Source organism: Sarcophilus harrisii, chromosome 2 (assembly GCF_902635505.1).
Source record: "Sarcophilus harrisii chromosome 2, mSarHar1.11, whole genome shotgun sequence".
NCBI lineage: Eukaryota > Metazoa > Chordata > Mammalia > Dasyuromorphia > Dasyuridae > Sarcophilus > Sarcophilus harrisii.
The window spans coordinates 71,033,964-71,047,272 of NC_045427.1; positions in this window are offsets into that span (position 1 = coordinate 71,033,964).

Sequence of the window (13,309 nt, forward strand, 5' to 3'; positions counted from 1 at the left end):
CCTGACTTCTCAGAAAAGGAGGTGAAAACACCAAAAAGGAGGTGATCATGCCTATCTCCCCCCACCCCCACCCCAACTTCTCAGGCAGGGAGGTGAAAGCACTACAAAGGAGATAATCACGCCCTCCCTGACTTCTCAGGAAGAGAGATGAAAAACACCAAAGGGAAGTGGGGATTTAAGCCAGATACTGTTAGTGGGTTTCTGGGCTGAAGGGTCTTACTAGAAACAGGTATGCACAAACCCATCAGCATTGGGGGTTGGGGAGTATTACACAAGCACATAGCAATAACGCAGAGGCTATTAGTGATTACTCTCCCCACAATTGGTGCAGGCTCAATGTGGTGTAACAAACATGAATTGTACATGCAAGTAGTGATATAATAAACAATATGAATCAATATGGTGTTGTAAAAGATTTCCAGAAGTCCTAGAAGGAGGGTATGTGAATAACAATCACACATACACCTCCTTCTGCAACCAAGAGATAGTCCAAAACCAGTCTATTGTCCATTGCTTCACATGTCAGGGAATCCAATGTTCCCTGAGAATTTTTAAGTCCTGCAGCAGTCTTATCATGTCTCAGGGAATCCAACAATTCCTGAGGGTTTTCAAGTCCTAAATCAGTCTAATTTTTGATGTCCATGAGTCAATTGCCATAATTGCCATGCTCTTTCCATGGTGGGCACAGTCAGCAATGGAACCACCCTATGTTTTTTGGGTCTTCTCTTTTGTTTCAAGGGTCTGCTCCGTCTCTCTGGGATGGACAAGGTGAATATGACTTATTAGCACCCATCTGATTCCTTCTCCACCTGTAGAGATACAAGCAAACTCTCTCCCCCAAGAAGTTAATCTATCTGGTCCCTTCCATTCACCACGTTCTGGATCTCTCCACATCACCTGGCAAATTATCTAAAGATAGTGGAGCTGCTCGCACTGGACTCTGCCTTTCTGATGGGTTATAAAACCTGTCTGCGGGAACCAGTTCATCTTCATCAAAAATCAATTACTTAATTGTATAAAGAGCTAGATTTAGAAGTTCTCTAGAGTTACCTGTGGCTCCCCCTCTCTTTTGTTTTTGGAGGAGTGTTTTGATGTCTCTGTTTCTCCTCTCAACTATTGCCTGTCCGGGATTAAAGGGTATGCCAGTGGTGTGTAAAATCTTAAACTGTGCACAAAAGTGTGCAAAATGTTTGGAAGTATATGCAGGTTCATTATCTGTTTTTATTGCTTGTGGTACATCCATAATTGCAAATGCTTGTATAAGGAATTCAGTGATCACTCGAGCTGTCTCTTTTGCTGCTGTTTTTGCAAAAATAAATCCTGAAAAGGTATCTACTACAACATGGATAAAAGACAGATGACCAAAAGATTTATAATGGGTCACATCCATTTGCCAAATTTCATTGGGTCTCAAACCACGAGAGTTCTTCCCTGGAGGGAGTGTAGGAGCATGGAAAGGAAGCCAAGCTGTACAGGCTTTTATTATGCTCCTAACTTCCTCTCTTGTGATCCCACATTGCAAATGTAAACCTTGAGCAGCCTGATGATATTTAGAATGAGATTTTGGGCTTCCTGAAATAAAGAAGTATTGGTCAACATGGTTAGAAGGCTATCTGCCATTGAATTACCATCAAAAATAGGACCTGGAAGTCCAGTATGAGAATGAACATGCAAGATATAAATCTTACCTGGAAGCTTTTTCACTTGCTCTTGAAGTTCCTTAAAGAGCTGATATATTTTGGAAGCTGCAAATTTTATTTGGGCTGTGACAATTCTTTGTACCAACCTACTGAATAGGCTGAATCAGATAGTATATTTCTATCTCCTGGTTAATAAGTAAGAGCTAGAATGATTACATACAATTCATTCTGCTGAGTGGATTGAAAAGGAGTTCTAACTACTCTCTTTTTATAGTAACAGCGCAAATATTATGTTTGGATGCATCTATAAAGATAGTTGGTCCTTTAAGAGGAATTTTAGAAACCTTTCCTTCAAGGATCCATTGCCAATTATGTAATAGTCTGGTTATCTTTAATGGAGACCCGTGTGTAAAATTTGGAGCTGTGGCCAGTAAAATTTGCCACTCTAGGATGCTTCACAGCATACATTAATTTGTGCATTGGTATAAAAGGTGTCTATCTTGTCAGATCTTATACTAGATAATTATACTGCTCGCTCAATGGCCTTTAATAAAATTCTAGCCACAAGAACTGGGTAAGGAGTAAGGCTTTGTTCTGGTTGTGCTGAGAGGTTCACCCCCTCTATTACACTGTCTATTTGATGAAGGACTGCTGTGGGTGCCTCTTTTGTAGCAAAAACTGATATTTCCAAGGGTTTTTGAGTGACTCTTTCAACCACATTGGATAAAGACAGTTCAACTTTTCTCAGAGCCTCTTGAGCTTCTTTTGTAAGCTGGCATGGTGAGTTTAAAGCACTGTCTCCCCTTATAATGTCATATGATGGTTGCAATTGATAGGTAGTCAAGCCTACCACTGAATGCATCCATTGGATATCTCCTATCAATTTCTGAACATCATTTAATGTGTTTAGCTTCTCTGTTCTTAAGGACAGTTTTTGTACTGTAAGCACCTTAGGTTATACTTCACATCCTAAATATTGAAAAGGAGCATGTCTTTGGATTTTTTTCTGGAACTATATGCAATTTGTAGTTCCTTAGTGTTTCTATGGTCTATTGTAGACATGCTTCTAACATTTGTTCCTCAGGTGCACATCCCAATATATCATCCATGTAATGTAATAACATAACTTTTGGAAATGCTTTTCTTACTGGAGTAAGAGCAGCAGCAATATACATTTGACTCATAGTAGGGCTGTTTTTCATTCCTTGTGGCAAGACTGTCCAGTCATATCTTTTATAAGGCTCGGTTAAGTTAACACTGGGCACTGAAAAGGCAAATCTTCTCATATCCTCCTTATCTAGAAGAGAATAGAATAGAAACAATCCTTAATTTCTATAACCCAAAGAGGCCATTTTCTAGTCAACTGAGTAGGAGATGGGAGTCCAGGATGCAGAGTTCCTATAGTTCCATCTGTTCATTTACTTTTCTTAAATCAGTCATCATACTCCATTTTCCAGATTTCTTTCTTACAACAAATACAGGAGAATTCCAAGGACTTAGATAAGGTTGTAAGTGTCCTTGGTCAAATTGCTCCTGTACTATATCTAATAAGGCCTGAATTTTATCACTAGCTAAGGGTCACTGTTCTACCCACACTGGTGTATCAGTTTTCCATTGAATGGGAACAGGTGAGAGTGCAGGCAGGCCTTCAACAGCAGTCCTGCCTAAAAATCTGAAGCACTCATTTTTAATCCTAACTGTTGTAAGATGTCTCTTCCCCAAGATTGATGGGGATTTTTTCAAGTATAAAAGTAGTAAAAAAAAACTCCTGTTTCGCCTTCAAATGTCCATCTCATAGGGGTAGCACTAACTTCTGCTGCTACTGATCCTCCTATGCCAGACATGTAGGTGTCTGCCTTAATCTTTGGCCAGTGACTGGGCCAGTTGGCACCTCTAATGACTGTATGATCTGTACCTGTGTATACCAATCCTTCTAATGGTATACCATTTATATAGATAGTGAGAATAGGTTAGTCATCTGTCACAGCTACTGTCCAGTGTATTCCTGGATTTTTTTGCTTGGAGTCAGAATCTGGGCAACTATCACCAGATTGCTTATTAGGATTCTGTATCAATAAACCCGATGCTAATACTTCTCCTGGTTGATGTCACACATTGTCTACCTGTATTAGTGACTGGAATATTATCTACACATTCCCTAGTTTCCCACATTGGTGTATGGATGAACACTGTTTTGTACATCCTCTCAGGAAGTGAAATGGTCAAGCTTACTGTGCCTGGAGGCAAGGGATCCATATGCTGGAGAGGAACAGATTTCACCTCTCCAGAGGGTATCTCAGTAGTCCCAGCTGCATACAACTCTATTCTCCCCAATTGTAATCCCTTTCTCCCATCAAATTGCTTCTTAACTGATTGGTCATGTCTGAGTACTGCACTTCTAAAGGCTCTCTGGATGTAGTATAGCCTGCCATCATGTCCCAAGTATTTTTTGTTTTAGGCCCTGGGGGCTGGGCCCCCCATCCCATTTCCCCGAATCAGTCTATATTCTGATGCCCAATGGAAGCTTCTGTTCATTTTGAACATGGGATTTTGGGTCTTGTTCCTACCCTGTTTTCTCACTCTGTCTTTATGCCAACATTGAGCTTTCAAAAGCTCTATTTTACTACATTGAAAGCATTAATGAGTCTCTTTGGAAGTCCTTTGCCAAAAGAGAACTTGTCTTCTCATGTTTGGATCTTGAGAAGTCTGCATCACAGCCTGGCTATAAAAGGTATTTGTGCCCACTGTGGCACAGTGTCTTATGATATCCTCTAAAGGAACATCCTTGTGTAGTCCTAGTATAATTCTTCTACAAACCTCATTAGTATTTTCTTTAGCAAGTTACCTTATCATCACATTCTTTAAGTTCACTTAACTCCTCATGCTCTCTGGTGATAGTTCCATTACCCTCTCCTGTCTCTTCCTCTTTCTCCTTACACTTCCTTATCTGGCTGTTCTTAAAACTTTTCTTTTTTTCTAGAACTTGCGAGATTCTTTAAGGCCAATTGTATTATGTTGTATATATAGACTGTTTCCTTAGAAATTGAATTGGGACAATTATCATTATAATATTTACATAGTTGATCTCCTACTAGTTTCCAATTTTCTGCCTCTATTTCTTCTTCCTTGAAGAACCAAGGGGACGTATATTCTAATGTATCCAAGAGTCCACCAATCTGCTCTGAAGTTACAAGAAAACCTTGCCTCTTTATCAACCTAAGTATGCTTTCTCTAGAGCTCCCTTGGGTTAGGGATGGAGGAGAATCTTTTCGTAATATCTGCCCCATTTCAGTTAAAAAACAAAAGTTACTAATTCAGCTCTTAACAAAGTAAGTTCCCTGTTTGTCTATTAAAATACCCTATTTCCTGGTCACAAGGATTTCTTCAGTGAAATTAGGGTCCTTAGTCCGCAAGCTGAGCACCACATGTAGAGTATGGGCTAGCTCACTGGAGGACTTCAGGGTCAGACAGAGTCAGGATAAATTAAAGTCCTTGGTCTTTAAGGGGCAAAGTAAAGGAGGCAGACAAGCAAAATCCTGGATTCTGAAGTCCAGAATCACCAACATTTCTCCTCCTCATCCTGCAGCCAAGTGACTCTGGCCTCTCTCCCTCCACCCTCCAATCTTTGCCTATCATTATGTTAAAACCAAACATTCAGTAAGCACCAACAGTGAGAAGAGCTGTTTATCCAAATATATGCTAATAGAGTCATTGTCTCACAGCCAATAGGTAATTAGCCTTAAGTGCTCAGTTGGTCTGATTCAAGCATACTTTTTTAGAGTTTTAGCCCTCTACACAAATCCATAATTTATTATTAGAAAAATATCAATACATTATCACAATCATTAATACTATCATGTAAAATTAGATACAATATAAATTTATTACCTTCCTTATTACTATAGAGGGCATCATATCCCTCCCAGGTCCTCAGGTTTTCAACCTAGTAGTTTTTTCACTATCTCTCACTGGCCAAATCTAGTCCATTGATAAGACCTAGCAATTTCACTTTTGCATCATCTCTCACACTGTTACTGCTCTAGTGAAGCTCCTCATTATCTCATGTCTTGAATATTGCAATAGCATACTGGCAAATCTACTTGCCTTAAGTCTCTCCTTACACCAATCTATCCTGCATCGCTCACTAAAATGATTTAGGAAAACTGCAGGCTAAACCATGTAATTTCAGAGGATTTCATAACCTAGCTCATCCCTACATTTCCAGTCTCCTTATACTCTACTCTCCCCCACAAATATTTTTCAATATGGTGACAATGGCCTCCTGGCTGTTGCATGAACAAGATACCCCATATTTTAGCTATGTTTTTCCCGCTGGGGTATCCCACATTCCTGGAATGATTTCCCTTCTTTGTTTTACCTACTGATCTCCCTGACGTCCTTTAAGTCATAACTAAAATTTATTTTTTTTACTGGAAGCCTTCCTAAGCTCCTCTTAATTCCAATGCCTTACTTTTTTAAAAAATAATTTTCCATTTATCCTGCTTATATCTTGTTTGAATATATAGTTTTGCATATTATCTACACGTGGCCTATTAGGTCCTTAAGGGAAGGGATTGACTTTTTCCTTTTTCTATCCAAAGTACTTGACATAGTACCTGGCACATAGCAGGCATTCAAATATATTTTTTGATTGATTTATCTACAAGTTCACTTTGCTCATATTGTTAATATTTAAGTGCTATGAGCATTAGTAAGAACCACTCACATTTCCTTTTTGGGTCAGAAGACAGATAACACTTTCCTTTATGATGGGACTGCTAAATGACTTAGTGGATGGGGTATTAGCCTGGGAGTAAGGAGAACCTGAATTCAACTCCAGTCAAGACACTTACTAGCTGTGCTAATGTGTGACCTTTTGCAAGTCAAATAGTCCTATTTGCCTCAGTTTCTCATCTGTAAAATGAGCTAGAGGGGGAAATGACAAATTACTCTAGTTTCTTTGCCATGAAAACCAGAAAATGGAGTTATGAAGAGTAGGACATGAATAATCAACTAAATAACAGGAAAATTCCTTTATAATATGACATAATATGAACTTAGTCTTGGGTGATTTTTTTTGAATGAATGGTAAATAATGTCCCCCCTACTTTTAAATACACTTTATATATGGGATTTTAAAAGGATTGTGCATTTTTATATGCCTACCTTGAAGGCTTTCTTTTTTTCTTTTTTTTATACTAGTTAAAGTTTGTAGTCCCCAAACAGATTCAGTTCCCCAGTGAATATAAGTTCTGTGAGTATTCCTTCATGCTTTTGACGTATTTTCCAAGAGTCTCTTCTTTCATGTAGTCCAAATCTTTTCATGGCTCCCAACATACACATTTATGGTCTTTTTTTCTGGCATTTAAGACATTATATTCTGATTTCATTCTACCTGTCAGGATTTAAACCATTTTTTCTCTCCAAATTGGAGTATTCACAGGAGTTTGCATATAGCCTGAACTTTTCAACTTCTGTGCCTCTGCTCACAAAATTCCTTATCCTCCAAATGTCATTCCATTACAGACTATTAAATTTCTAAACATCATTTAAAATAAAATCAAAAGCCAATTTCACAAAAATGTCTTCTTTGATCCTCTTATAGGAAATTTACCTTCTCTAGACTCTAAATTATCTGGGATTACAATTATTTGTGCATACATCACTTGATTTAAAACTTTACTATACTGCCTATTTGTTGTGCAAAGGTTATGCTGGCAGAATGAAATTCTACCAGGTCATAACAGGTTAAAAGATTTTTAAGTATCCCCCCCTAAATTTATTTCTTTTTTCTGAGCATAAGAATCCTTTTGGTTAACCTTGGGCTAGGCTCTGGCTAGGAGGATTAAATCTTTAAAGATCCTGGGATTTGTACCTCCTCACAGTGAGGGAAGAGAGCAAGCTAAGCCAATATCAGGATTGAATAGGTGGGGTTTCCAGAAATCTAAGCAAGAAGAGGAAAGAGATGGTGATCTTTCCTCCCCTTCCTCCAATATATAGAGCAGCAGTAGGACAGAGCATCTTATAGTTCCCTTTCTCAGATATGGGAGACCAGGAGAGATGACAATGAAAGGAACAAGTATATAGGTACAAGACTGTGTTTATTGTCATGGATGCTAAGTCTAAAAGCTGGAAAGCTGAGGAGAAAAAGAAAGTAACTGAAAAAAAATAGTGGGTCTTACTACTCTACTGCTATTTTATGCAAAGGAATTTAACTGACACCTATTTTTTAATCATGACTTTTAATTCTGCTAAAAACTATATCTGACTGATCTAATCTTATCTCTCATAAAGAGAGTTTTTATTTCCTTGTGAATGAGGCACAACTCCATAGTTATGAAGGCTAGGGAGGCCTTTCCTCATAAAGACTGTGGATTCCAAATTATTAGTCTATTAGAGACTATCTTTATCACTGGAAGTATGTGCTCTCCAAGTATAATTTTAAGTTTAGAATTCAAGTGACTTGAGACATGGATTTCATGAAGTAACTCCTAGGATTATATGGGGACCAGTTTAATTAATTTGAGAGAGGCTCAGAACAGGAACATGTCATGAGTGGATGATTTATTTCAGTTCAACAAATTCTCAAAGGCTATTTATTAAAAAATACAGTTGGGACTGTTTTTGTTATAAGTAGCACTTATATTGACAAAATCAAAGAAAATTTATATTAAACTACTCTACTAGGTAAAATGTATCTTTTCTATACTTTGTCTCTTCAATGCTTATTGTAATATATTATAAATAGTAGAAATTCTAATTAAATTGAGAGGAGAGAGAAGACTAAGTCACTAAGTATGCTATCTATTTATAAGAACAGCATGAAATTAAGAAAAGAACTTTCTCACTTCTCCCTAAAGATATACCTTCAGTAACCTAACAGACTTCAGTGTGTAACTGTCTTTGGAATGAGGGACAGGAAGGCTAAAATTTTAGTTGGAAAGATGTCATTTATTTAGACTTCCACATCTCTTTCCCCTCCTGTGGAGTGTTCCTAATACTAATACTCTACTTCAGCCCTATTGTTAAGCCTCCAAGACACTTTCTCCCCAAACTCCACACACATTTTAAGCAAAGCAAAGGTCCCTCAAACCTCTCTCACTGTGAGAGAGGGCCTGTGATTCTCATCCTAATCTGAACATTTCCCTTCTGTAGAATAGACCCAAATCCAAATTACTTTTGAAAAGAACTTTCATACCATCAGAGTTCTCCCCTTGACCTCCAGGCTTAACCACCTCAACTTCACTCACCTTATTAGAGCATTGTCAGCCTTTCCATAAACTTTCAATCCTGACTTAGTTCCAATCCATGTATGGAAGTATGCTTCAAACCAGCAGCTTTTCAAAGATTAGAGGTTAGAAATCAAGAGAGGCTGAGAATAGAAGGGATAAAAGAAAGCACAGGGTACTTTGCCTACCTTCATGCCATAGTACCCTGCCAAAAGGCAAAAGGGGAATATTTAAGGGACCTGCAGAGCATTAGAAGTTGACTCTGGAAGTGGATGGGGATTAAGCGGTTCTGTAGCTCTTGTACTCAAGGGCCTCTTTATGTTTTGTCCCTCCAGTCTCCAGAGTTTCCTATTACCATGACTCTTTCTCCCTAGAGGACTTATTATAAAGAATGTGAAAACACCAGACACCTCTAGTAATCTTGTTGGTACCCAGGATTTCATGGCACTATGTCCACCTTCAATATCTCAAGACAGTATTCATAGATGGTTTACTTCCTTGCTGTTCCCTATAACTCTTTTAAAGGTCCAGCAGTTGATTAATCTAATTCTATTTTTTTTTAATTTTCTAAGGAAGTTTGATTAAAGTTAAGTACCACAACAAGGAAACTAAAACCACCTTACTCCATAAATATTCTATTTCTTTTCAAAGTGAAAAAAAAAGGATAATTAAAGTAACAATGTTTTGAAATTTAATTGTGTTTGTAAAATCTATCGAGGAGAATGATTGAAATATTATGAACAACATCACCAAGAAGTCTATTCTTTGCCTACCCCTCTGCCCAGAATGCTTTCCCTCTTCATCTCTGCCAAATTGTCTCCTTGAATTCCTTTAAATATCAACTTAAGCCCATCTTTTACAAACAGCCCTTCTAAACCTCTTTTAATTCCAGCACTTTGTATTTATTTTTCTCATATTTATCCTATGTATAGCTTGTTTATATATATATTTGTCTACTTATTGACTCCCCATTTAGATTGGGAGCTCCCTTATGGCAAAGTCTGCCTTGCCTCTTTTTCTTTTTTTAAATTCCTAGTGCTATCACAGTGCCTGGATAAAGTAGATGTTTAATAAATGTTGTTTGACTGATTGTCACTGTTTCATGCTGGTTTAATTGACAGTCTCTAGTTAATCGCTTAAAGAAAATTAATGCAACAATTTTTGTGGCCCAGAAAGGATTATACTAATCTTAGTCTTTTTCACATCTGAGAATTTCCACTGTGCAATAGGATGGTTGGTATACACATATCAGAATATACATATAATATTACTAGTATATACACAAAATAAAGCATGAAATCCATTTCAAGTCTTCAAGCTTTTTTATTGACTGTCCTCCTCTGCTAAGAATTTCATTCTGTCTTCATGTGTGCCTTGTGGATTTTCTAGGTTCCTTCAAAGCTCAGCTAAAGTGCCAACCTCTTCAGCATTCTATTCTGATTCCTCTCACTGAATGACACTTAACTCTCAATAAATTAGTTTTATTTACTCTGTAAACACAAGCTACCTATTTGTGTTGTATATTTTATTTCCATTAAATCACAAAATGTAAGCGCCATGTGACCTGGAGCTGTTTCACTTATGTACAATATTGTAGGTATTTAATATATACTTGTTGGATGAGTGGTGGAATGGTGATGTTTGACTGTGACTATCTTTTTCATGGAGAAAATCCAATCAAATGAGAAAGCATAATTACATGAGAAGTTGGTACTAATGACTAAATAAATGAAAAAGCGGTAAATGCTTCAAGCCTGCAGACACCAAAACTCATTTCCTCTCTTGGAATCTGAGCTCAAAAAAGTCTCCAAGTGAAGATCTATGCTGGACTGTCCAGGCACACTACTCTGGGCTGCCAGGGCCATACATGCCAGTGTTCAGCACCCACCCGGATAAACACAGAGACAACCGGATAGGAAGGTGCAGTCTGTCTTTATTCAATCATCCTCTCAGTGGGGGTAGCAAGAAGTAAGAAAGCTAATTCTGCTCAGAGCTGTCTATTTATGCTTCCTCTCTTCCTGGATTACTTCTGCCCACCTACTCAGCCCTGCCCTAGATGGAGCCACAGAAGGGAGCCCTGTGGAGTTAACTTTGCATCCCAAGAGGAGATCTAGCAAGAACACACACCCCACGCCACCTCAAGAAATCTATTCCTATAACACTTGCAAGACACAACCTCCTGCCTCAGAAAACAAGCCCCTTTTTAACTCCTGGGCCTGCTCTGCTAAGCTGATGTGGCATGCAGGGTATGTGACATATCTCAGAGACAGAGGAATTCCCCTTACAAAGATCCATAAAGTTGATTCTATATTGGGTGCAAGGAGAGTGTATTGTAGGTACAACCCAAGTTAAGCAACTATCACATATACTACTGGTCAGAATAAGTGGACAGAGCCTGCCTTTGACAGCAGCTTATACTAGTAGGTGGGATAATGTGAATGTGAGAAATTTCTTGACAGTTTGATGCATTTCTGAGTTTTTCAAAAAAACTCAGCAAACCCAGATTAGGAAATAGTATAAAATATGACAGTAAGAATGTTTCAGTCTCTGATATCATGAAGTACTGAAGGGAGATGGTCAAAATGGTAAAGTTTTAAATAAAAATTTGTATTGTTATTCATAATAATAAATAAATAAGAACCAGGAAGATCTCTGTTCAATTCATTCCTCTTTCACATTCTGGCAGTGTGACTTTGAGTAAGTCAGTGAAGCCCTCATTTCTGCAGGACTCTGCTGTGGAGATCATTAATAGGGGGAGTTTCCTCATTCAGGCAGTTTCTGACACTGACTAAATTGTAGGTCCAATCCTGATCTCTATTATTATTTTTTAAAAGAAGGAGCACAATGGATATGAAGCTATGACTCTATTATTCTCTTCTTAAAAGAATTTTTTTTATGCTTCAAAACTACTGCTCAAGGTCCAGCCCTACTCTTAGAGAAAAACCTTTAGTCTCTGTTTCTCTGATCAATTGAAAAGGTAAAATGTTTCACTATGTGAATCATTATTCTTGAGTTATTACTTTTGACCTTACCCAGATCAGGAAAGTGGACAGAAAGATATTTCTTTTCCAACAAAGAGAAGAGAAAAGACTTTTTGGTAAACTTGGTCCATTAACTTATGAGAATTTAAAACTTGGCTCTTTTCATCTGATCATTCTTGGTTCCTAACTTAAATTTCTTGGTCATATCAATTTCTTTCATCATTAGGAAAAAATTGATTCATTTCTTAGATTTTTTTTTCTTTCTGCTAGAAGAAGGAAGGTATCCATTGATACTTAGCAATGTTGCACTGTGCTGGACAGGATTTTGAACTGAGAATGAGTAAACATTTTTAGCCATAGGTGAGAATTTAACTAGTTGTTCCACCTTGGGCAAGTCTCAAGAGCTGCTCAGAATTGAGTTTCCTCAAAAGGAAAATGAGAGAGTGACACACTAAGTAATCTCTAAACTCCCTTCCAATTCTAAAATTTTATGACTTTCACCTTAAATCGTAAAAAACATATCTTGTCCCTGTTTAGTTTTGTATAAGTTTATTATTGATGAGTCTCAAAGAATTCAGGCTACTTTATCTTGTTCATGTCTTTTATTGCAGAATTTTTGTAATGAAAATGCTTTGGAGGCAATAGTTGACCTAACCAGAGTTTGAGTTTAGACAATTTAACATCAGATTGTATTGTCTGATGTTCCAGACTTCTAAACACCTAATATATCATTCTAGACAACATATTCTGTTGGATATTTAATAGCTGGGAAATTATCAGTTAGGATAGTGACATTTGGAAGAAGATAGCAGTAATGAAAAAGAAAATGTCTCTAATTTTACGTTGAGACTTTTTAGGAACTTTTTAGGAACTCTTTATTTAGTTCTTCAAGGCTGATATAAGTAGATTATGGAAGATGCCATTCCTGAATTTATGTGTATATGACTTTGCCTTATTATTGAGAGATAAAATAGGATTAATATTTGTGAGGGCACCATGTCCTAGAAAACATCATCAAAACCTAAATCGCTCAAATTGCAATTCAGGATGAAGATGTTTAATGGGCCACAAATAACTTTTAGTTTGATTAGAAAATTTTGTATCAGGTAGAAATTTGTTAGGATTCTTTCTGCACCTAGAAACATTATATAGTTCATTCCTTTGTAGAGTCACTTCAGGCCAAGATAGAAGGAAATATGAAGATGACAACACTTTTTTTGAGAGCTAGAGAATGGATGGAAACCAAGAAGGGTTTACAAGAAGGACATACAGTTCAAAGTTTGAAGGAGAAACTTAAAACTTAAGGATCTTTAAGAGAAACAAGCAGAAGCAATTATACTCCAAGATACTGATTTTTTTTTTCTTATTCAGTCTCCAAGTCTGAAATAAAATTTCTTCCACGGAAAAAAATGTCTGAATTGGGTACACACACGTATGTATATTTACCTATAGTTGGTCA